This window comes from Siphateles boraxobius, unplaced genomic scaffold (assembly GCF_051911475.1).
Source record: "Siphateles boraxobius isolate OS27281-9 unplaced genomic scaffold, OSU_SipBor_1 5, whole genome shotgun sequence".
Taxonomy (NCBI): domain Eukaryota; kingdom Metazoa; phylum Chordata; class Actinopteri; order Cypriniformes; family Leuciscidae; genus Siphateles; species Siphateles boraxobius.
Window position 1 is genome coordinate 22,416,714 of NW_027509141.1, and position 22,395 is coordinate 22,439,108.

Genomic DNA, 22,395 nt, shown 5'->3' on the forward strand with positions numbered 1-22,395 from the left:
ATTGCGGTTTTGAGTAATGAAACAGGCTAGGAGTTTTTAAAAGCCTCAGGAATCTTTTGCAGGTGTTTATTCAGTTTATTCAGATGATTAGGTTAATAGCTCGTTTAGAGACCCTTTTCATGATATGCTAATTTTTTGAGATAGAAATTTTGGGTTTTCATGAGCTGTATGCCAAAATCATCAGTATGAAAACAATAAAAGACCTGAAATATTTCAGTTGGTGTGCAATGAATCTAAAATATATGAAAGTTTCATTTTTATCATTACATTATGGAAAATAATGAACTTTATCACAATATGCTAATTTTTTGAGAAGGACCTGTATATATATATATATATATATATATATATATATATACGTATGTGTGTGTGTGTGTGTGTGTGTGTAGAGAGAGAGAGAGAGAGATAGAGAGAGAGAGAGAGAGAGAGAGAGAGAGAGAGAGAGAGAGAGAGAGAGATATAAGTTTAAAATGTTTCACAAATGAAGGTACTTTACCATCTGCTAAATTTACCAGCACATTTGCACTTCCAGGGCTTTCAGATTAACACTCAAAACATGTTAAATGAAAAGGTACATTGGTGGGAAATTAAATATGTGAATTGAAAATGATTGTTACATAAAATTAATTAGGAAGAAGAAGAGGAGCTAATAGGTGATTAAATATTAAGCAAACTGTTCGGAGAGGTTTCAGTTCAGACTTTAATCACCAAACCCCCTTGCTTCATTTTCCATGTTTTTGATAAATAATAAAGCAGTTCGTCTTGGCCATTACAGCCTCCTTCCCTTCCTGATTACTCATCCTTTCTGATGCGAATAGCTGAGAAATGTGGGTCAGTTTGTCGTTTAAGGGGCGACGCATATTAAATTGTATTTACCGTGCCATGCGAGAAATAAAAAAAAGAAAGAGAGGAATCCTATTATAAGTTCTTTGAAAGTAATTACCTTAATTATAAGCTCTAATATAGTAAGACTGGGAGAAAAGGGAAGTGCAGGAGTCGTTTATGAAGCAATACTGGGAACTGTTTGATTTAATGAGGCAGCAAAGGCACAGGGAGCGCTATGTCATACCATCTCTTTTCCCTTCCACTCGTTCCCTGGAAGGCTCTTAAAACCTTTTGACTGTCTCTCTCTCTCTCTCTCTCTCTCTCTCTCTCTCTCTCTCTCTCTCTCTCTCTCTCTCTCTCTCTCTCTCTCTCTCTCTCTCTCTCTCTTCTATGAGAAGCCTGGTGATGGTAGGTGACCCTATTGTATTCCCCTCACCTTATCAGGGCTTTCTCAAATCCTTCTCCAGAAAAACATCAAAACATCACTCGCTGTTGTCATCACACAAGTGTCCTGGTTGCCCCCCTCCCCTCGGCCTCGTCATTAGTTGTGAGTTGCCTCCCTCTCTGCTTGTTATCTACAGTAACACACAAATGCAAAGGTGGAGATTTTGAAAATAAAACTGGGCGCCACAACTTCCTCCCTGGCCTCTTTGCCCACATGCATGCACGTCTGATAACAGTTCCTTAAAAAAGGCTCCTGTTCCACAAAGGTCTAACTGAGCTGAACAGGTGAAAGTTTGATAACATTTTGTAACCGGGCTTTTTTTTCTGCCCACCAAGAGACCTTGTTCTTTGGAACAAACAAACAGCTGATAAGGTCAGAAGTGCTTCAAGCTTTCAGTGTGTCATTTATTAGCAAGTCTGAGCTTATTAGTAAGTTTGGGTCATTTTATTATTTATTCTTTATTTATTTTGGTCCCCATGATAAAAGCAGCTTATAAATCAAACTGAGTTGTGTTTTTTTGAAAATGTAAAAATGCAGAATGTTTTCTTTGATGGGTTTAGGTTTAGGGCTAGGGTTAGGGGATAGACAGTCAGTTTGTACAGTATACAAGTCACTATGTCTACGGAAAGTCCCCATAAAACCCAATCCAAATCCAAGGTGTGTGTGTGTGTGTGTGTGTGTGTGTGTGTGTGTGTGTGTGTGTGTGTGTGTGTGTGTGTGTGTGTGTGTGTGTGTGTGTGTGTGTGTGTGTGTGTGTGTGTGTGTGTGTGTGTGTGTGTGTGTGTGTGTGTGTGTGTGTGTGTGTGTGTGTGTGTGTGTGTGTGTGTGTGTGTGTGTGTGTGTACAGGTAATATTACATTGTGGGGGCCAGATGTCCCCAACAAGGATAGTAAAACCTGAGATAACCTACATGCCCCATGAGGGAAATGGATTAATAAACATTCTAAATTATATTTTTAAAATGGTAAAAATTCCAAAATATTTCTGTGATGGGTAGGTTTAGGGGTAGGGCTAATGTAACTGTAAGTGGATAGAATATACAGTTTGTACAGAATAAAAAACATTATTTATATGAAAAGTCCCCAAAAAGATAGCAAAACTGAATCTGAAAGTCCCCATAAAACCCAATCCAAATCCAAGGTGTGTGTGTGTGTGTGTGTGTGTGTGTGTGTGTGTGTGTGTGTGTGTGTGTGTGTGTGTGTGTGTGTGTGTGTGTGTGTGTGTGTGTGTGTGTGCGTGCGTGCGTGCGTGCGTGCGTGCGTGCGTGCGTGCGTGCGTGCGTGCGTGCGTGCGTGTGTGTGTGTGTGTGTGTGTGTTTTACGCCTTTAAAATTGCCTTTTTATATATAGTTATACAGTGTCAATGAGAATGTTAATGAGAAAGACACGTGTTTTTGAAAGATTCCTCCTCATTTCTCCAGAGCAGCTGCTCTCTTCATGTAGTAATGATTAGGTGAATATTTACCTGACGCGTCTGTCATACCGCATGTGCGAGAAGCTTTGCGAGATAGACAGGAAATCACTACTTACGTTCTGGTCAGATCGGCTTCAACCCACCTGTCCACCTTTCAAAACCAATATAGATCTCAGTGTGTCGAGACAGTGGCAAAACAATAAAAAATAATTGCCACCTTTGAGAAAAGAAAAATGGTGGAATAAGCAAATGTTATTGTCTCCGCAAAAGAAAAAACAAAGTGCACCCCTTAAATTATCAACAGCATTCACATTTCAATGATAGCATAGATGAGTTTTTTTTTTTAAATGGACACACAATTATGCTCACTTGTCATATATTAATACAGATTCTTGACATCTTCCATAGAGCATGTGCTGTCAGCTCTTTGTCTGCTTTAATTGAAAATTAATGGTTAGTGTGTTGCCTTGGAAACCAAGGCAATGGCCGCCAGTGGCGTTCACAATTCAAGCAGACACCAGTGGCATTCGTTGTCCTGTCTGACCTTGGAAGTTTGAAAAAAGGAAAAGGAAAAAAAAAAAAAAAAAAAAAGAATGGCAAAAAACAAAGGGAGCAAGCCAAAAATAATAATAGTAATTTAAAAAATATAAATAATAATAATAATTATACATATATACATATATATATATAAAGCCTAGAGAGAGAGAGAGGTTGAACAGTATACTTTATATATTTATATATGTGAGCATGGAGTTCGACAGAGAATAAAAAGGACGGCAAAAGAACGATGGAGTCAAAGTGGCAAAGAGAAGAGAATTATGTTTGAGTGAGAAAGCATAAAGTCCCATCTCTTCATTCAATACTGCCTATTACCTCTGTGATACTACAATGATGATGTTGCCAGAGGTTATATTATAGCGTTATAATAGGCCAGCCTTCCAGGAGCAGCCAGTGGCCTCCGAATAGGCTAGTCAAGATTGTATCTGTCTGGCAGAAGAAAGAAATCGACTTTGACTTCTGAGGGCATCGGCGCACAGAGCCACAAAAGATACTTTTGGACGGTGTGTTTGCACATCATCTGGATTTCAGAGCGGAGGTTCGGCTGGTAGAAGTGATGGAGCGCAATGGTTTTGAGGTATCATGTCAGCTTGCAACTTGTCAAGTCTTAAGGGGAGGCTAATTTTAGATTTAGATATACATCTAATACCTATAATTCTGCAGAAAGAAACTCAGTGTATAAGGGGAAAGCCTGTCAGCCTCCTTCTTCCTGTCAGCCTCCTTCTCGGATTTCATCAAAAATATCTTCATTTGCGTTCCAAAGATGAACGAAGGTCTTGCAGGTTTTGAAACGACATGAGGGTTAGTAATTAATGACAGAAATGTCATTATTGGGTGAACTAACCCTTTAATTGACAATAGCCGTTCTTTCTAAATGTATCTTAAATGGCTTCCTTGTGGCTTCTTCCTTCATCGTTCTATTGAATGGCTGATACCAGTGGAGATCTACTACTCTGCCTTTGAATTTTCTGCATTCTTTTGACGTGCCCTCTTTGTCTGAGTGCCCTACATCAATAGCGGAGGCACCTTTCGCCTCTCAGAACAGGAAGCTGGGCTCTAACCGGCCACAAAGACTCTGCATGAGGGCCTGATTAGGCTCTCAGACTCTTTCTTACCATTCTGAGGAAGGACTAAATCCCCTTAGTTCAAAACCAACCATAGGCCTTAACCACATCCCAGTAAATAGTTTTAAAAAGGCTGCTGTAATGATGAATGTTTATTGAACATTGGTGTCTTTTATCAAATTGCTGATGCCACCATTTTACTAAAGCGAAATACATTCAAAGTCTGTGTTGTAGTTATTTTCACACACTTTTACACCAATAATTACCGTAATTACAGGTTTTCAGAGGAATGAACTGCAGGGCCATTTTTTCCCCTCACATTTTAAACATGTTGAGAATTTTTGGTGTCACTTTCAGTGTCATTTTTACCCTAAGCCCTGGTTAACTTCTGACCCTAGTCACACTGAATTTAAAAAAAGAGTATGAAATTTTTTTTTTATACAGCAATTATGCATTAATTTGATCAAAAGTGACAGTGAATACATTTATAATGTTACAAGAAAAATCTTTCAAATAAATGTTGTTCTTTCAACTTTCTATTCAAGAATCCTGAAAAAAAGTATCACATTTTACACTAAAATATTAAGCAGCACAACTGTTTTCAATATTTATAGTGATAAGAAATGTTTCTTGAGCACCAAATCAGCATATTAGAACGATTTGGATCATGTGACACTGGAGTAACGATGCTGAAAATTCAGCTTTGCCATCAAAGAAATAAATTACATTTTAAAATATATTACAAGAACACAGTTCTTTTAAATTGTAATAATATTTCACAATATTACGATGTGGTCTAAGAACACAGCTTGTGTTTAAATTATTGTAAGGCACACCTTTTTTTTGTTGATAAAACGGTCATGCATCATTAAAGCATCATCACAGTTTTCTCAGCACATAATTAAGCTTGCTATAAGCCCCTATGGACTTTTACATGAGTAATATTAGTTCAAATCTGACCCTTATTTGGAGCTAAGCATGGTTGGGTGAAACGCTCTAGTTTATTTTGATTTAAAGGGTTATAATAATATTCCCCGGCCAAATATACTGGCTGTCTGATCCCAGAGTCTTTTTATGAATTTGTATTCCGGCCCAGCGCCCTAGCATTCTGTTTGTTTATTTGTCTGCGGGTCAGCTGGACTTGTTTCTGTACTGAAAGAGGCCTTAGGGGATTATGTTTTACAGCGCCATGAGGGGAAAATTTTCCGAGCCCCTGTTAAAGAGGGAAATGCAGAGACAATGGAGGAAGACAGAGCGATTGCTAAATAGAATCTGCACAACTGTTGGGATGATCCATGCTGCTATTCCTCTTGGGAGAGTGAGAGAAAGACAGAGAAAGCGAGAGGTCATGGAGCTTCATTTTCCCTTTTGCCTTGAGGGAGGGCACAATAGCAGACTCACAACCCCTGAAGGCACGTTTGTTTGAGTGCGCCACAAATTCAATTTGCTCTTGTTGAGAACGTGTCACATTTAAATGATCGGCATTAACGTTGTCAACAAGAAGTTGGCAGAGTGGAGATCTGAATTGGCACGTTGCCCCAAGACACCTGGCTGCTTAGCGCAAATTTAACCCACTCTGTCATGTGGCACTGCATTTTAGCTTATTTTTCAGTATTATTGAAATACATTTTTAAGAATGAAACATTGCTCCTTAGTAGCCTACTTAGTCATTTTAAAATAATAAGTACATTTTTAAAGATGCTGCTGAAATTGCCATCCTAGTTGTGTGTTATTTTGAGGACTATCATTTTGTCACTGAATTCTATTGTTCATTTATAGATATTATATATACATTTCCTAAAAAAACGAAACCTCACATTTCCATACATCTGTAAACACGGTTAAATATTTAAATTGACCTAATTTAATTACCTCAAGTTTACTGCGTCCTTCTCCCTATTCTTAGTGATTTTAATCAAAGTATATTTTAAAATAAAAGAACATTACTGTATCTATTACAATTGGCATCCTAGTTGTCTGTTAATCTGAGGACACTGATTTTGTCCCCCTATATATTAAATTTGGTTCATTATTGTACACGGTTAACACATATGAGTGAGGAAATAAAAAAGATTTTAAAACATTTATCAAAAACTAAATTCTTTGACGAGTTTGACCTGAGCATTCCTAATTCCCTGCGTTTTTTGCAATGTCTTTTAAGACATTTCTTCCCTGCATTTTGAAGTAGAGTGAAGGGCTTTTCAAGGCCTTAATATTTCAGTTGAGTGTGAATAATGAAAATCATCAAACAGATTGGAGGGAATAATTTAATAAATGGCAGAAGCATCCAGTGTGCCGGTCCCTGTCATTGTGCTCTAGAGCATTTAGTCACTTTGAAAAACTCTCTCGAGGCCAATGAGGTCATGGATCATTCATTAATCCCCTATTCTTTGGCATTAGTGCAGAATTCTGAAGGTCTTCTTATACTGTATCGTTGTGGTTGGATACACGCACACATATGCACATTTTTTACGTGCACTTTAAATGAGACACGCAGTCATATGCAAGTCCTTGCCCATGCGTTCCCTCCCTCCTCAGTGCTATTTAAAGCTTCTAAATGCAACAGTTAATTCTCCCTCGTTTAGTAACCGAAAGCTTTCTGCCAGGATGTCATAGCAGCGCAATAAATCCCTATAAACATTTATTGTGCACAAATAGCATCATCTTATATCACACACCTAGCACAATGTTTTTTTCCCCCTCTTAAGTGTCTTCTGACTCTGAGGGAGTGAACACACCTCAGTTTAGGTTGTCACTGGGTTAAGCTCGTGTCGTGTACGCTTCTGTCAGCGGCTTGTTAAACTAAGTGCTTGTTGCAGTATTTAAGGATGATTCTGCGATGTTGTTACAGACTCTTTGCGTCCCAACATGCCCTGCTTCCCTGGATACATTCTGTTGTTAGTACACGAAAGTATGATGGCACTGTCTGACTCTCTTGGTTGTAAGATTTGAAGGTTTTATAGCTGTTGGAGAAACACTTTGTTTCATATCCATCGGCGTGCGATTGTTTGCATCCCCTCTCTTCTTTTGAGCCGACACCGTGACAGCGAGCGACCTGCGGAGGCGACGGGGGTCATCGTGGTTTAATTGCCATTTCATGTGCCCACCCCTCCTCGATCCGTCTCTACAGTCAACGTCAACGCACGCAATCCTTTGCAAGAGGGGGGAAGAATAAAACCAAGAACCATCCATGATGAGGCGTAGGCGGACGGTGACGGTTGCCGAGGCCCCCTCTCTTCAGCCTGGCACCCAGCAACCGAACACAAACACAAGTTAAGTGGCGGCCAGCGTTCTCACACAAAACACATGCTACAGATCACGGCCTCCAGACGCCACAGCATCTGAATCTGAGCACTGTAAAATAATAACACATAATAAGCTTGATTTTCTTTTTATATGCTTGTGTGGATGAAAATTCCCATGCCTCGGATTTCTCTCTAATATTAAACATACCATACAACAAAAAGTGAGAGTTTTGTGGTGTTTAAACTGCATGTGTGCACCTAAAGGGATAGTTCACGTAGTTCATCATTATTTACTCACCCTCATGTTGTTCAAACCCATATGATTTTTTTATTCTGTAACAGGAAAATTCTGCAAAAACAACAGTTGTTGTCGCTCTTTTCCATGCAATAAAAATAATGGGGACTAGACCTTTAAAACAAATTAAAAATACGTCCACGCAGCTTTTGCAAGTTTTCTAAAGTCATAAGATTCATTATAAGAGTTGTATTTACTGAAAATCTTGAAATCCACCTAAACTCATCTATGTTCACGACTGACTGTTTATAAGAGAAGTAGGCTAGTATTATTCAATTTGAATCATGAGGAAATCATTATTTTGCGTTGTATATTTTAAATAAATAAGTTATTCAGTCCACAAAAATAAGAATGATTCAAGTCAGAAACAAACTCCAACTGATTCATTGAGTGAGTTTAACAAATCAAAAAAGGAATCATCCTGACTGGTTTTGTAAACACTTGATTCTTCAAAAAAGTCTTGCTCGAAAAAATATTTGTTCATAATTTTGATGGAAGAGGGGAAATGATCGGGGTGAACTATCCATTGAAAGTGATTGTCCACCCCCCAAAAAATGATACTTTCATTATGTACTCACCCTCATATCATTCCAAACTTTGATGACTTTCTTTCTTCTGTGGAGCATAAAAGAAGAAAAATTTACAATAGTCAATGGAAACCAAAACATTATTTCTTGTTTTGCAGAAGAAGGGTTTGGAACGACGAGCACATGATGACAGTATTTTAATTCTGGTGTCGCTTTAAATGAATTCTTACAGTTTAAACAGACTGTACAGCCCTGAAGGTTTCGGACTAGCCTTGCCTCCTGTAGATTGCTCTGTCTAACTAAACATGTGTACATGTTTTTACCCACCACGCTACAGCGTCCAGGGCATGAATTATTCACACCTAGATGTAATGGACCCCGCTGAGCGGCTTACAGACTGAAGGTTAGCGTGGGGAGCGGGGTTAAATGCATAGCATATAAAGGGGCCTGCGATGGCTCTTTTAGCTTAGCATCTACCTCACTTAATCAATCTATCATCTAATCAATCAAATCCCTCTTTCACGTCCGTTTTCTTTCCCCTGCTGGTCGCTGGCTGATGGCTTACATGTCCTAGCTTCAATCAATTGGCTTTTCAATCAAATCAAATTGGTTTACATCAGCCTGATTGGCCCACATTAGTCAGCACAGATGTACAGCACCTCGACAGGCTTTACATCAATCTACCAATCAATCTGCCGCTCAAGCCAATCACAGGGCCTTATATCATTACATACACAAAAGACACGTGCATGTATAGACACTCTGAGGACGGTCCTCGTTTCTGTCTCTCTCGCGAGCTCCTTCAGATCCAGCCTCTAAAGGGGACTCTAAAGTGGACTTAGATTTTAGAGTGGTATCACATATTTGTGTTCTTGTGTGCCGCTTTGTGTATTTGAGCAGGTGTGTGAGTGAGAGAAAGGACAAGTCCTCGAGCTTGAAGCAGTGGTTTCAATGAAGAAACACTAGATATTTAGTTAGATGTGTTTGTTGTTTGTTCTTCATGCCTATGGCTGCTTAAGGGATTTATGAATGTGATATTTGTAATATTTTTTCACTGTGCAGTTGACAACATTGTACATAAATGTGATAAAAGTGATATTACCTGAATTCAAATACCTAATATTTACATTTCACCAAATAAATGAACAATATAACGAATTAACATATAATAACACAATTATATGCACGTATGCGTACACACAACCAATCAAAAGATTGGAGTCATTAATATTTTTATTAACAGTAATATTACTTATTGACAATAAAGTTGCATTTATTTGATCAAAAAAATACAGTAAAAGCAGTAATATTGTGAAATAGTATCACAAATTAAAATAATTGTTTTCTATTTGAATATATTTTCAAGTATAATATATTGTGTATGTTTTTGGTGTTAGGATGGGTTTTTCTTTTTTAAGGTTATTTGGTCAATTGAAAGTTCAAAAGCACTGCATTTATTTGAAATAGAAACCTTTGTAACATTATAAATGTCACATTTATGGTGATGTATAATGTATAAAGTTCTATATATGGGCTATACTTTTCTTTCTTTTTGTTTGCTAATTTGATCCTTTTTTCAAGTTCCCTTGAACATCATCTGACACTTTTCATTTCAGTCTATCTCTCTATCCATTAAAACTAAAATTAACATGTCATATTAATGTATTTTGAATCTGATTTCTCCAAGTGTGCATGTGTCTATGTATTTATTAATTTATTTGTTAATGATATGTCAGAACCCTACATTAGCCCAATAAAAAAGGTCTCAAGGCTGTTTGATGGAGTTTAAAGCTGTAAAGGTAACATTACAAATCATGGAGGGCTTTCTGAGAGTGTCTGCCAAGGCGACGGCCTGTGCACATATATAACCATCAAAGGCTGCAAGGCTTTCTGGCCCACACTCGGGCTCAGTGGGAATAAAGCTGTCTTCTACTGTGCACTGTGGGGCTGTAAAAAGTTTGGACGGGTAATAAGTGGCTCATTTTTAAATGAATATGCGTCAGTCAGAGGGAGCGGGTCGGCCAGATCCTAGGCTTTCATCCCAGTGCTCACGGTAATGACTCGTCGTAAATGAGAAAAAGAGGGAGAAAGAGATACTGAGACAGGGGGAGACAGGAAGAAATGAAAGTAGTGGTGTGGAGAACATAATGCACATTTCCGCATTTTGGATTTGGGGGGGTTGGGGTTGTTAGTACTGGCATCGCTGGTAAGTGAAAAGCCAGACAACCTCACATCACACACACACACTTACAGATGAAGTTTGCTTTCATTCAGACATTTGTGTGCGTGTGTGTGTGTGTGTGTGTGTGTGTGTGTGTGTGTGTGTGTGTGTGTGTGTGTGTGTGTGTGTGTGTGTGTGTGTGTGTGTGTGTGTGTGTGTGTGTGTGTGTGTGTGTGTGTGTGTGTGTGTGTGTGTGTGTGTGTGTGTGTGTGCGCACAGTGAAAGACATGGCACTCAAATGAACTTACTTTCTCGCATAATCTAGACTAGACCAAATAAATTTAAAACAGCACCTGTGAAGATCTTCATCACTAGCCCAGAACCATCAGATACTGCTGGGGTTCACGGCAAACTCTGTCCATTCGGCAGGATTTCAATAACCATCTTCAAGGACATTTCCTTCCTTCATACTCAGCCAAATGTGTCTATCTAATTCCCTGTCCGCAAGACATATCCCCATCCTCTCATTATGTAATTTGTCCTCTTATATTTCTCTTGTGTTTGATTTTGACAAATATGAGGATTATCTGAATATGAGATTTTTAAATATATGGCTAATGTTAACTTTCATGTCTGTCTTCTAATCTGCTGAATATTCATTATGGGTCTCAAGGACAAGCAGAATTGCAGAGGTCGTGAATTCTGTGCAGAAGGAAGAGATAGAGAGAGGAAAAGACAAATGGGGAGAGAAAGGAAAGAAAAAAGGGAAAATAATTTACTTTTGATTAAAATTTAAACAAGGATTCACTCTTGAATCACAGAAATCAAACTGATGACCATTCACACTCTGAAATTGTTCTAAAACTATCAAATTGTTCATAATACAGACAGTCAGTTTGGAGTGTGTTTAGTGGTCATCGTTTTAAGGGCCTGATACTGCAGTGATAGAGGTGTAAGCAAACTCTTTTGGCATTAACAGTCATCGACATAACAGTCATGTATAGTAACTTTTTTAATTTGTGTGTATATATATTATATACACACACACATTTTGTTTGTTTATAAATTTGGATAATTAGTTTTTGCCTAGTATCAAAATTTTATTAGTGTATGTTTTATTATAGAATTATATTTTAAATATATATATAATATACAGTATATATTATTATTATTATTATATATGTGATTTTATAATTATTCATTGTTGTTGTTTTTTGTTTGTTTTTTGCATTATTAGATTTGGTCTAGTAATAATGTTTTATTAGTTTGTTTTATATGTTTCATTTATATTTTAAAAATAATTATATATTATTTATTTAATGCAGGTGATTTTAGATCATATTTATGTATTGTATGTTTGTAATTTTGTATAGATTTGGCCTTGTAGTATAGTGAAAAATAGTTAAAATAATATATGTTTTATTATAGAAATATAAATAGTGCAGATGTTTGTTAATAATATTCATAATATTGTTGGTATTATAGGCTATTAATAGTTTTGGCTTATAATGAAATGGTTAAAGTTGTTAATAGTGAAAGTTGTCACATTTAATTAAATCTTTCATTAAGTTAATGCTGTGGATGTATTCAAAGATGTGGAAACATCAAGATTATTTTCTCGCCTCCAGTAAAAAGATGAAATAAAGAATATGTCAACACTATCTATAGGTAAAAGCCAACAATAAATGCTCCCCTTGTGGTCTCTCATATCAGATCCAGATGTCTCCTTCACACCGGCGCAGGAAGACAGAACTCTGATGTATTTTATATTGAAGCTAAATCCAGCATTGAGAGTGGAAATGCCACGGCCTGCGCTGTCTTCCAGCTCCTGAACGAGGCGCGAATCCGAGTGAGCTGACAGTGCCTATCCTAACCCAGCATCCTGCGTGACAGCTCTCCTCACACACTGAAAAAGTCAGGGCTGATTCCTGTGGGATCTCACAGCAAACAAAGGACAATGCCGCTAGATTTCCTCTGGGAACTGCAAGTTTGGCCGGAAGATTTAGGCATACTGAAGATTGATAATGTCAGTCGGTTGAGATATGGAGTGTCATTTTAGTGAATACAGGATCAAAAAAAGAAAAGGGGGAGACAGCATGTCATTTGTTTGCTTTGATACAAGATCGCACCCGAGGAAGAGAGCAGAGGGTTTGTGTGTGTGTGCCTCAACAAGAGCCCTTTAGCCGCCTCCTTTTGTGCGATCTGCAGCTCTCCTCATGTGTACCGCCGCTGGCTCCACCTCTGAGCCGCTCGGTGAATGAAAACTTCGCAAACTCCTCTCCCCCTCCCACAATCCCGCAGCCCTGCTTCTCCCATCACCCCTCGCTATTCTCAGGGGAGCCAGGTGACACTTCAGCCCACTCGCAGAGCCTCTGTGGCGGGGCTACAGCTGCGCCGCGTCGGTCAGCTCCTCCTTAGTGGCCCCAGGCAAGATTTGAACCCCTTTTTTTCTGTCTAAAAACGCGGCACCTTAAAACAGCTCGTTAAACGCTCGCCTCATCCCAGTCCCTTTTTTCCTCCCCGACTGATCTGATTTTTTTTAACAGCTTTATTCAAGATGAAGTTCCTCGCATGACATGGGCCGTTAGGATCAGTTACCGCTCCCCGAAGACAGCTCGGCAATGTGGTTTATGTGAGGATGAATATAGTGTTGACAAAAAGACGAGTGTCAGAGGGGAAAGACCTGGGAGAGAAAGAGGGACAGAACATGGCGGTGAAGCAGTAAACAATACCGTGCTGTGTTATTTAACACCCTTTAACTGAAGCCAGCTGTGCCTGTAAACACGTTTAGCTACGATTTAATGAAAATATGCTGGTTTGTCTATGATCTTCCTCAATCAAACAGTGTAATTTGTATCGCATACACTGCCACTGTCTTGTGGCGTAAACAGTGGCAGCTGTCATCATAGTGTCTTGTTCTGAGGTACAGTTTGTGTACTGTTAATAGCTCTTTTGACTTTTTTCTTCCCATTTTCCCCTGAAATCGCAAGGGTTGGTTCTACATACATTTCTTTTGCCAGGAAGGACCTTAGGGTATGTTTGTAAACACTATAATAATTTTTTATTTTATTTTACAGTGTTAATTTTTTTACTACATTACTCCCACATGGCAGTTAAAGCATTTTGAACTTAACACCACAAATAGCCTACAGTTTACACAAACGCAGACACACTCACTAACTTTCAGCTCTATCCTTAGGCAATGGCCTGTGTCATCTCTCTCTCTCTCTCTCTCTCTCTCTCTCTCTCTCTCTCTCTCTCTCTCTCTCTCTCTCTCTCTCTCTCTCTCTCTCTCTCTCTGTGTGTGTGTGTGTGTGTGTGTGTGTGTGTGTGTGTGTGTGTGTGTGTGTGTGTGTGTGTGTGTGTGTGATGGAGAGATCTGTTGTAGTGTCACTGGCCATTGGCACATTTAACAAGTGACCTTAGCTTTTGCTTAGTCTCTTAGACTCCCCCCCCCCCCCCCCCCCCCTCTGAATTTATTATTTTTTAATATAACAAAGTGATATTGAAGACAAAAACTCAATCAACAACACTTGTGGCATAATGTTGATACCACCACCACCACAAAAAAAGATTTCCAACTTCATTATTTAAAAAAATAAGAAGCAGCAAAATCTGGGTTACATTGAAATGGAATATGAATTTGATAATTGGGACAGTCAGAAGACAATGTTGTAAACAATATGCATGTTAATATGATTTTAAGAACACTTAATTTTTCTTTTTTTATTATTTATCTTAAAAAAATCTTTTTATAACTTTGTTGCCATGCAATGTAACACACAATATTAAATATTAATTCAAGTTTATCTTTTTAATATTATAAAATATAAAATGTCACATTTATGCTTAGAAATTTCTCAAAAAATTTCCCAATTCATTTTAGTTGAAAATGCCATACTGTAACCTTGATTTTAGCTTTTTTTATTTTGTTTGGTAAGAAAACAAGAGATATGACGAAATTATTTTTCAATCAACATAACGCCACAAATTGACTGTCTTGAGCATATTTTGTGTTGAACCCAGAATATTCCATTAAAGTTGTCTGTTTACGGACTAAATGGGTATTTGGGCAATACTAACTACTTTATATCAGTTTTAACACTCATTGTAAGCAACATAAACGACTCTAGTGTGACTAAACACTTTTTATTGTTTTTAAGTCATTCTCTCTCTGAATACTGACATATTTCTCTTTAATTATGTGAGGAGAAAATGTTGTAGAACAGCCAATTCGTGTAGCCAATTATGTTTAATTTAATTACCTGTCGACTTTGATAATTATTACCCCTGATTAACCACAAAGCCTGCTCTTAAATGTTAATCGAAAGTGCTGGATGAAAGTGCTGAGGAGTTTTTATTTTTTCATTCATAAAAGAGAATGTTATTAGATTACAGTGACTAAGACACTCACCTTTGTCTTCGCCTGTAATATGTCTGAAGGGCTGAATAGCACTTCTCTTGCTGTGTCCTTGCTTTAGTCCAGCAATGCCCTTAGACTGTGAAGTTTTTTTTGTTTTCCCAGCGTTGTTGGTCTTCTTTGCGGTCCCTAAGGACATTATGCTAACACAAACAAGTAAACAAAGCAAACAGACACACGCAGACAGCATCACCATCACCGAATATCCCATTGCCTGACGGGAGTGAGAAAGAGAGTCTGAAAAAAATGATAGCAGACAAACGAGTAAACAAATAACATACAGTAAATGTGTTGTTTTCATGTCCTCGGACATTGGTATTCCTGCAGCAGAGGAGAGAGGAAACAGAGTCCAACACTGTTTATTTAATAAAAATGATGAAAATACAAACTAAATCCATGTACTTGTCTCTATGTGAGTGTCTTAGTATGCATGGGTGGTTCTCAGGGAGTGTAACAGTGATACTTCTGGACTTGATCCGCAGCTTTGATGTCAGCTTTGGGACTGATGAGGCAACAAACATCCAGATCTTTAGCCGAGTGAGAATTCGCCCTCCTTGTGGTCATATGATGGCATGTCACAACAATACTAATCAAACTGGCTTACGGAGTCTGTGTGAACGGAAGTACAACTTTAATGGACTCATTTGGTCCCTCAAAAATGTGAAAGCTCATTAGCAAATATGGCATTTTATTTAGAAACGAGACATATTCCAGATCTCAATGCATCCAAATGATGTCCCAAAAGATAAGCAATGCAACATGATTAATGGAAGGACAAGGCAAATGTGTTTAAATTGCCTTATTTAATTGATCATCTCTGGGTTTGTCTAAACACTTGACTTTGAATCTATCTCTTCAATATCCAGCCGTGATCTTGTTTTCAGGTGTGTGTGTGTGCTGTGAGAGGTGAACTGTACGTTAGTTAGAGAGTCAGTCATCCTATGGGTTCTTGGTGTAATCCTTTCATGAGTGCCTCATTAGCCTGTGATGGCCAAACCACAAGAGTGTTTAATCTTAACCCCGTGATGGTGAGCAGACCGAATCTCCTTCTGTCCGTCTTACCAATGTTTCTGATTGCCGTACTTGATCATGTGCATGAGGCAAAAGAAGTTTTAAAAATCTGCGTTTGTGTGTTTAATCATGTTAATCTGACGGGGAACTTTGCAGACATGCACATATTCATTTTAGAATCTTCTTTTGTTCCTTAATTTGTTAATAATTTGCTACATTTATATAGTGCTTTTCTAGATACTCAAAGGGGGAAACCTCAAAATATTCTGCTTACTTATGAAATGTTTTAGTTTTTTAATCTGTGTGCAAACTTCAGATTAATGATTAAACATGCTTCAAAAAGTTGAGAAACTACAATTTTTCCAGTACATCTAAAGCTATAAATACTGTCTTAAAGTGCAATCAGGCTGCGCTTTTTTGGCCAGGACTTGAGGTCCATATGGCAGGACATACTAGAAGTGAAGTCAGCATTGTTTTATGAGCCTATGAGCCTGCTGCCTTCCTTCATTTAGGCCAGCATGGCTACATCTTGGGTTATTGATTTTTCTAATGAATATGTCTTGACTAATGGGGGTCGTATCCTATTGTCCAGTGGAGATGTGAATAATTTTTTTGATGGTTCAAGTAAAAGCCATTGTTGCTGAGAGAAAGTTTCCACTGGCACTGAACATAACATAAATCACATTTAAACGTTTTTGGTAAGATGACAGATTACTGACAAAGTATCGCCTTGACTATCCATTGAAAGTTGGAGTGATATTCATAAATCAACAACAACAATGTATTTCAATAATAGTAGGCCTACAATAGCACACAAATCCTGTATACTATTTGTGTGTGCCTTATAGCCATTCATATAAATGATTGCACTATACAATGGTATCTTTTTGTTTATCTATATCTATCTAGTTAATAAAATAATATATATATATATATATATATATATATATATATATATATTTAAAACAACAAATTTTAGAAAAAATATAATAACTCTTATTGACAACAAAACCAGATTGAATGATGACAAGCAGCATGAACAGACTTGTTATTTCCTGAAGAGTATATGTGGACTAAGGTAACGGTTCCCTTGGTGAGTCTGTCCCCTGACTAACATCTGTTGCTCGTCGGCTTCCACAATGGCCAAACTAAACCAGCGATGCGCGCGCAGGTGAAGAGATCAGCGCCCGGAGCGCGCGAGCTCTTGTATTGTGCTACAAGCTCCGTCAGCGCAGAAGATGTGAGCGCGCCTGTTCTCGCCGTATTACGGTAGACCAAACTGTCCCCTAACATCGCCAACACAAGACACAAGCGGAGTAATTCAACACTGATTTCTCTGCGAATGAGCGAGGAACAGACGAGATGCCAAAAACTCCAGCGAGAAGCATTATTGGGACTTTAGGAAAACTCACCGTGTGATAACAGAGAAAAGAGGGAAGACCTGAAGCGACGAGGAGGCGTAAAGAGCCGCGTGCTTGTTCTTCATGAACTTTGAGGAGCGCTGTGACCATGCAGCCTTCGAGCTAGTGCACGATTATTGTTTCCACTTATCACCCTACTGAGTGACCAGTCTGAGAGAGGACGCCAGTAAAAAAGGAAAAGAAGACTAATAAAGACAGTTGTCGTTTAAAGTAATGGTCTGAAGACATCACTCATAGAACAGGATTTTTTTTTTCTTTTTGCGTTGCTCTTCTGAAGCTTTCTGGAATCGCTGGGACATTCGCGAGAGCTGGAGCGACACATCCACATGGTCCAGCCGTAGAGTGAAAGTAGAGTTCTTCACAATATCCTAACAGGTTCATATCCACTTTTTTTACTTCTTCTTTTTCTTTCTTCTTCTTCTTCTTCTACTTTACGGCTCGCTTCTTACGCGATTTTAATAGTATCTCATATTTGAATGCTCGGACTCGCTATCACACACACTTCTTCGGCTCAATAGAAAGAAATCAGTGTATTTTCTTAGATGTTTTGCAAATGGGATACTAAAGCATCTAGTATCACAATGAATTAGTCAATCTAACTTTTTTTTTACGTGACACTTTTAAACCGGAGATGAACGCGTGTTGTTGTTCTCCACGAGAGAATAATAGCCTACATGATCATGAATTAGAGACATTTTTGACAAAATAAATGATGACTTTGAAGGCTTTTAGATAAAAAAAAACTAACCACTATGGTAGAAAAGATTATAACAAGTTTATTGAACGTGCAACTGAGTTTGAAAATATCACCTGCTCCGAAATCTGAGCTCTGAAATCAAAATGAAAAAATGATTATTTTTGACCGATCAGATAAAGTAATTTTTAATAAATAAATGTTAGTATGCATTTGTTTTCTCTTGATAGACCATATGCTTCTTCCACAGAAATGTAGAAATCATTTTTCGCTTGGTCTTTGAGACAAAACTCTCCTTATAAACAATTTAAGTTAATAAACAGCATAGAAATATCTAGGCTACCGTAAACTAAAAAGTTAAACCACGGCTTTTTGCACATTTGTTTTTCTTATTCTCCGTGTAACGTTGTTTGTTTTTAAAAGGCTCTCAGAAAATAATGATTTGATCTTATATCCCATTCCTTCTGATTCATACGTTTTTATATCTATAAGATACAGTGTTTATAAGTGATAATTTAGCGTTTTAAAATTAGGGTTTAACAGAAAGTAAAAACAAAAATAAATTAAACGTATTGAAGTTTGTTAATAGTTGTTATAGGGTCTATTAGATGTGTGTTACTGAGACAATGGAATATAAAAAATGTAAGGAATTAAATAAAAGAAATATAAAAGTAAGATTAACTCTGCATGTATTGATTATTATTATACTTTGGCCTATAATGAGTATAATTTCAAATGCATCCATTACCGCGAGATACATGAGTAAGGTTCGTATAGATGCAAAATCAGATTTTAAAATTGATGAAACGTTAAGTTTGCACATCAGAAAAGAAAATGTTGTTATAAACTATATTTTTTTAATTGGTATTTTTTCCCCATCGCTTTAACTAATTAACAAACAGATTGCTGATTAACTTCAGTGATGAAAAACTTAATGTCTTTATTTAGGGATACATTTTTACACAGATGCATGAGCAACATTAACTTTTAATTTTATTTTCAAACCATATGTTTTATGGTTTCGTGTTCATTTCGTGATCAAATCAGCGCTGCTTGTTTCTCTCTCAAAGACAACAGCAACTAAACTAAAACAAACAAACAACAATTTTAACGTGAGTCCCGGCATTAAAAGTGAATCTGCAGAGGGAAGTACAGCTCAGGAGTTAAACCAAGTACACTAGTAATTCGGACTCTTTGTGTACTTGTGTGTGTGTGTGTGTGTGTGTGTGTGTATATTAGGCCTACACGCACATCATCATCATCTTCATTCTCCTCATAACCTGTCAGTGTGTGTTAATATCATGTTAATAAGGACTGATTGATTTAGCTTTTGACACAATTAATTTAAATCTCATAGAAAGTAGGCTATTGGTTGAACATTGACTTAATTCACTGTTGGCATTTACAGCACAATGCAAATGCATACTAAATCACAAGATTTTTTTTTTTTTTAAATTAAAGGAGAACGATAAATTATTTACTTTGATGTCATAAAGTGTTTCTGATATTTTTATTTTGTTTAATCTTTTAATTATTTCATGTTTAGTATTACTAACAGCGTTTAAAAACACATGAATGGGATTGACATTTATTTTATGAAAACTTTCATAAACTTTTATGAAAAATAATATTATTTTATTTTATCAGACAAATAATTTTTCTTCTACTAAAACACTTTTTTTGTCTCAGTGCTGCACTTGTGCTCCTACAGTGTCTGTTCTTTGATATATTGCCTCTAATGAATAGATTCCATGCTAATTGAAATGTGACATGTGTAAATTTATAGATGAACAAGCATAAAGTGATGCATACAATTTCCATTTGATCTGCTTGTGTGTTAGATGAATGGAGTGATTGAATGATTTTTTGTGCTTATAGAGGAAAAGTGATAATTCATGAAGTTGACAAAGAATATTGCATTTCTTTCAGGGAGGGCATGAAAATGGCAGTAAACTGGGTAATTTAGTTATTTGCATGGCCGTCAGGCAGCTGCAGGCGGCAACAGCTACACCTCAGCCGGTAGTTTTAGCACTCTTGTTTCTAACGGCGGACACCAGACTACCGTAGAGTTCAGGTTATAATTGATGTATCACTTTTTCTGTGATAAGTGATTTTGTTTTATGTTCTCCATGTTTATACAGACTACAAACCTCACTTACGGAGGTCTTTCAAATACGATATTTTGATGAATGTGTGGATTGCATGGCAGGCTGGTATTCAGCCCACTGTGGGTATTTTTCTGGGAAGAGAGAAGGTCAGGAATGTGTTTGTTTTGGATGTTGAGACTAACCTGATGCCAGGTGTACATTCAGGCATGTTGCTTTTTGATGCATATTTTAGGAATATTTGGTGATTGAAACTTTATTTGAACAACCGGTTCAATGCTAATTGCAAATATATGTCGGCGTGTGCTGTGCAAAAAGCATTTAGTGCTTTGTGTGTGTGCTTTTTTCAAATTCAGATGAGCTTCAGTGAAGTGATTTAGAGGTAAATTTAAGTTTTTCGATATCATGGATGGTTTTAACACAAAGCACTCTAGTTCTCATGAAGCACTGTCCCTTAGACCCTCACATGGCATTTCCACCATTAAACTCTTTTACCGTTCCAAAAATAATGTTAGTTTTCACACAAGTGCATTTTTAGCTAAAGCATTTTGAAGAGCAATACATATCCATCTCTAACTGATTAGGATTATTTTTTGTCAACCACACTTTTGGCCACTTCTGCTCTCCGAAACATGTTTGTGTGAAATATGTCATGCCTACTTTCTCTCTTTCATATTTCAGCTGACCTTACGTGAAAGGTCAGGCTGTAATTTTTATGCTCGTTTGCGTCTTTAAACGCGTCAGCTCTGGCGTTGACCAGCAGCAAGCACCAGCCGTAGATTAAGCATGTGGTTTTAATTGAAGATGTTATTTGGTGGAACGGCGAGGCTGGGCATTTTTCTGTGTATGTGAATAATAAATTATGCACGTTTTTAGACAGTGAGAGCTGCTTTTATTACTAGTCAGAGAGTGGTGTCATTTTCTCCTCAAACTCTGAGCATTGAAAGAGGGAAAAAAAGGAACTAACTACACTAAAAAAGACACTAAAGCAATTTCAACCAACCAAAAAGACAAAAGAGACCAGAGTGACGGATGTTTTCCAGATGACAATGATGATCTGATTAGTTGAGCTAGATATCAAAAAGGTCTGCCGTTAACTGTTTCAACTTTGAGAGAGACCAGACTGCAGTGCGGAAATGTCGTCTCGGCGATCCGTCAGCTAAAGATGCTGCTGGACATTGTTTTCCTATGTCTATTTATCCCCAATGTGAATTTAATTCTCCACTTGAACTCTTAAGCACAGTTTCTCTTTACTGTGACCTCAGTGACACATTTTTATTGTGTGCAGTTTTTTGGTTTTTCCGCACAAGGTTTCCTGTGTGGGGAGGCTTCACGCCGGGATTCGGGAGAGTGCCAGGCTGTTATGAGGTGATGACTGTCTTAAAGAATGACCCTAGCGTTTGCTTAGAGAGAGGAAGGGCCCATTTCCGATAAGCTGGGGAAATGTGGTAGAAGGAAAAGCAGGGTGTTCACTGGACGGAAATGACAGTACTTGAGTCTGAGGCGTTGATCATTACTTCTCTATATCCATTAGCCGAGCAACTCGGGAGAGATTATTGGCAGCTCTGAGCTGCAGACGCGGATGGAGAGTGAACTAGTGCGCTGCATGGCCAGTCACATGTGGATACCTGCTTGAAAGAGTTACAACTGTCCTTTTTTGCCCGAAGCAGATTCAGGTACCTGTTGAAGTGACAAAGAACACTGTGTATTGATTACTGAAGCCTAGATAGTGTCTAAGGGAGGATGCAAGCTGAAGTCATAAACTTGCTCCCTGTGGCCACCGAAGCTGCTTCTGCTAACTTTGCGTTCCAGCTGACAGCTGTATTTGTGTTATGGATTTTCTCTCGGTCCGCCGTCTCCCCCCTCGAGCCTTCACCCCCTCCACGAAGGTCTTTATAATGCGACTCGCTGTATATTTTAAAAACCCCAGCGCAACGCTGACAAGCCATCATGTCCGTCAGAGAACGGCGGAGAGCAGCCACATCAGTAAAGCTCTTTGGGAAAGATGGGAGCAAACTTTCGGCACTGTCACAAAAGACGTGACGTGATGTCAGAGTGACAGCTGCGGCTTGTTTGAATATGTCTTAGTAAAGTTTTCTAGAGAAGCCCAGTTCTGTTTCTCGCTTCTATCGCAGATAAAATCCCACTTGTGACGCCAAATGCTAAGCTCTTAAAACAGCGATTGCGATTACTGAAAACTTCTGCCCAAAC

At 38.0% G+C, this 22,395-nt stretch overlaps 1 protein-coding gene across 10 annotated transcripts in view; it reads left to right on the top strand.

The window, feature by feature from the left end:
* The window catches only part of foxp4 (forkhead box P4), a 306,386-nt gene that overhangs the window by 156,745 nt on the left and 127,246 nt on the right, over positions 1 to 22,395 (top strand). For 2 of the 10 annotated variants that reach the window (XM_077203300.1, XM_077203309.1), the window contains exon 1: positions 17,278 to 17,760. The exons of 1 other annotated variant lie outside the window; for it this stretch is intronic. The gene's annotated coding sequence lies outside the window, so the exon portion shown is untranslated. Of the gene's footprint in view, positions 1 to 17,059; positions 17,761 to 22,395 lie in introns of those variants that run through there. 7 more of the 10 variants (XM_077203303.1, XM_077203306.1, XM_077203302.1 and 4 more) reach the window with 7 other exon arrangements.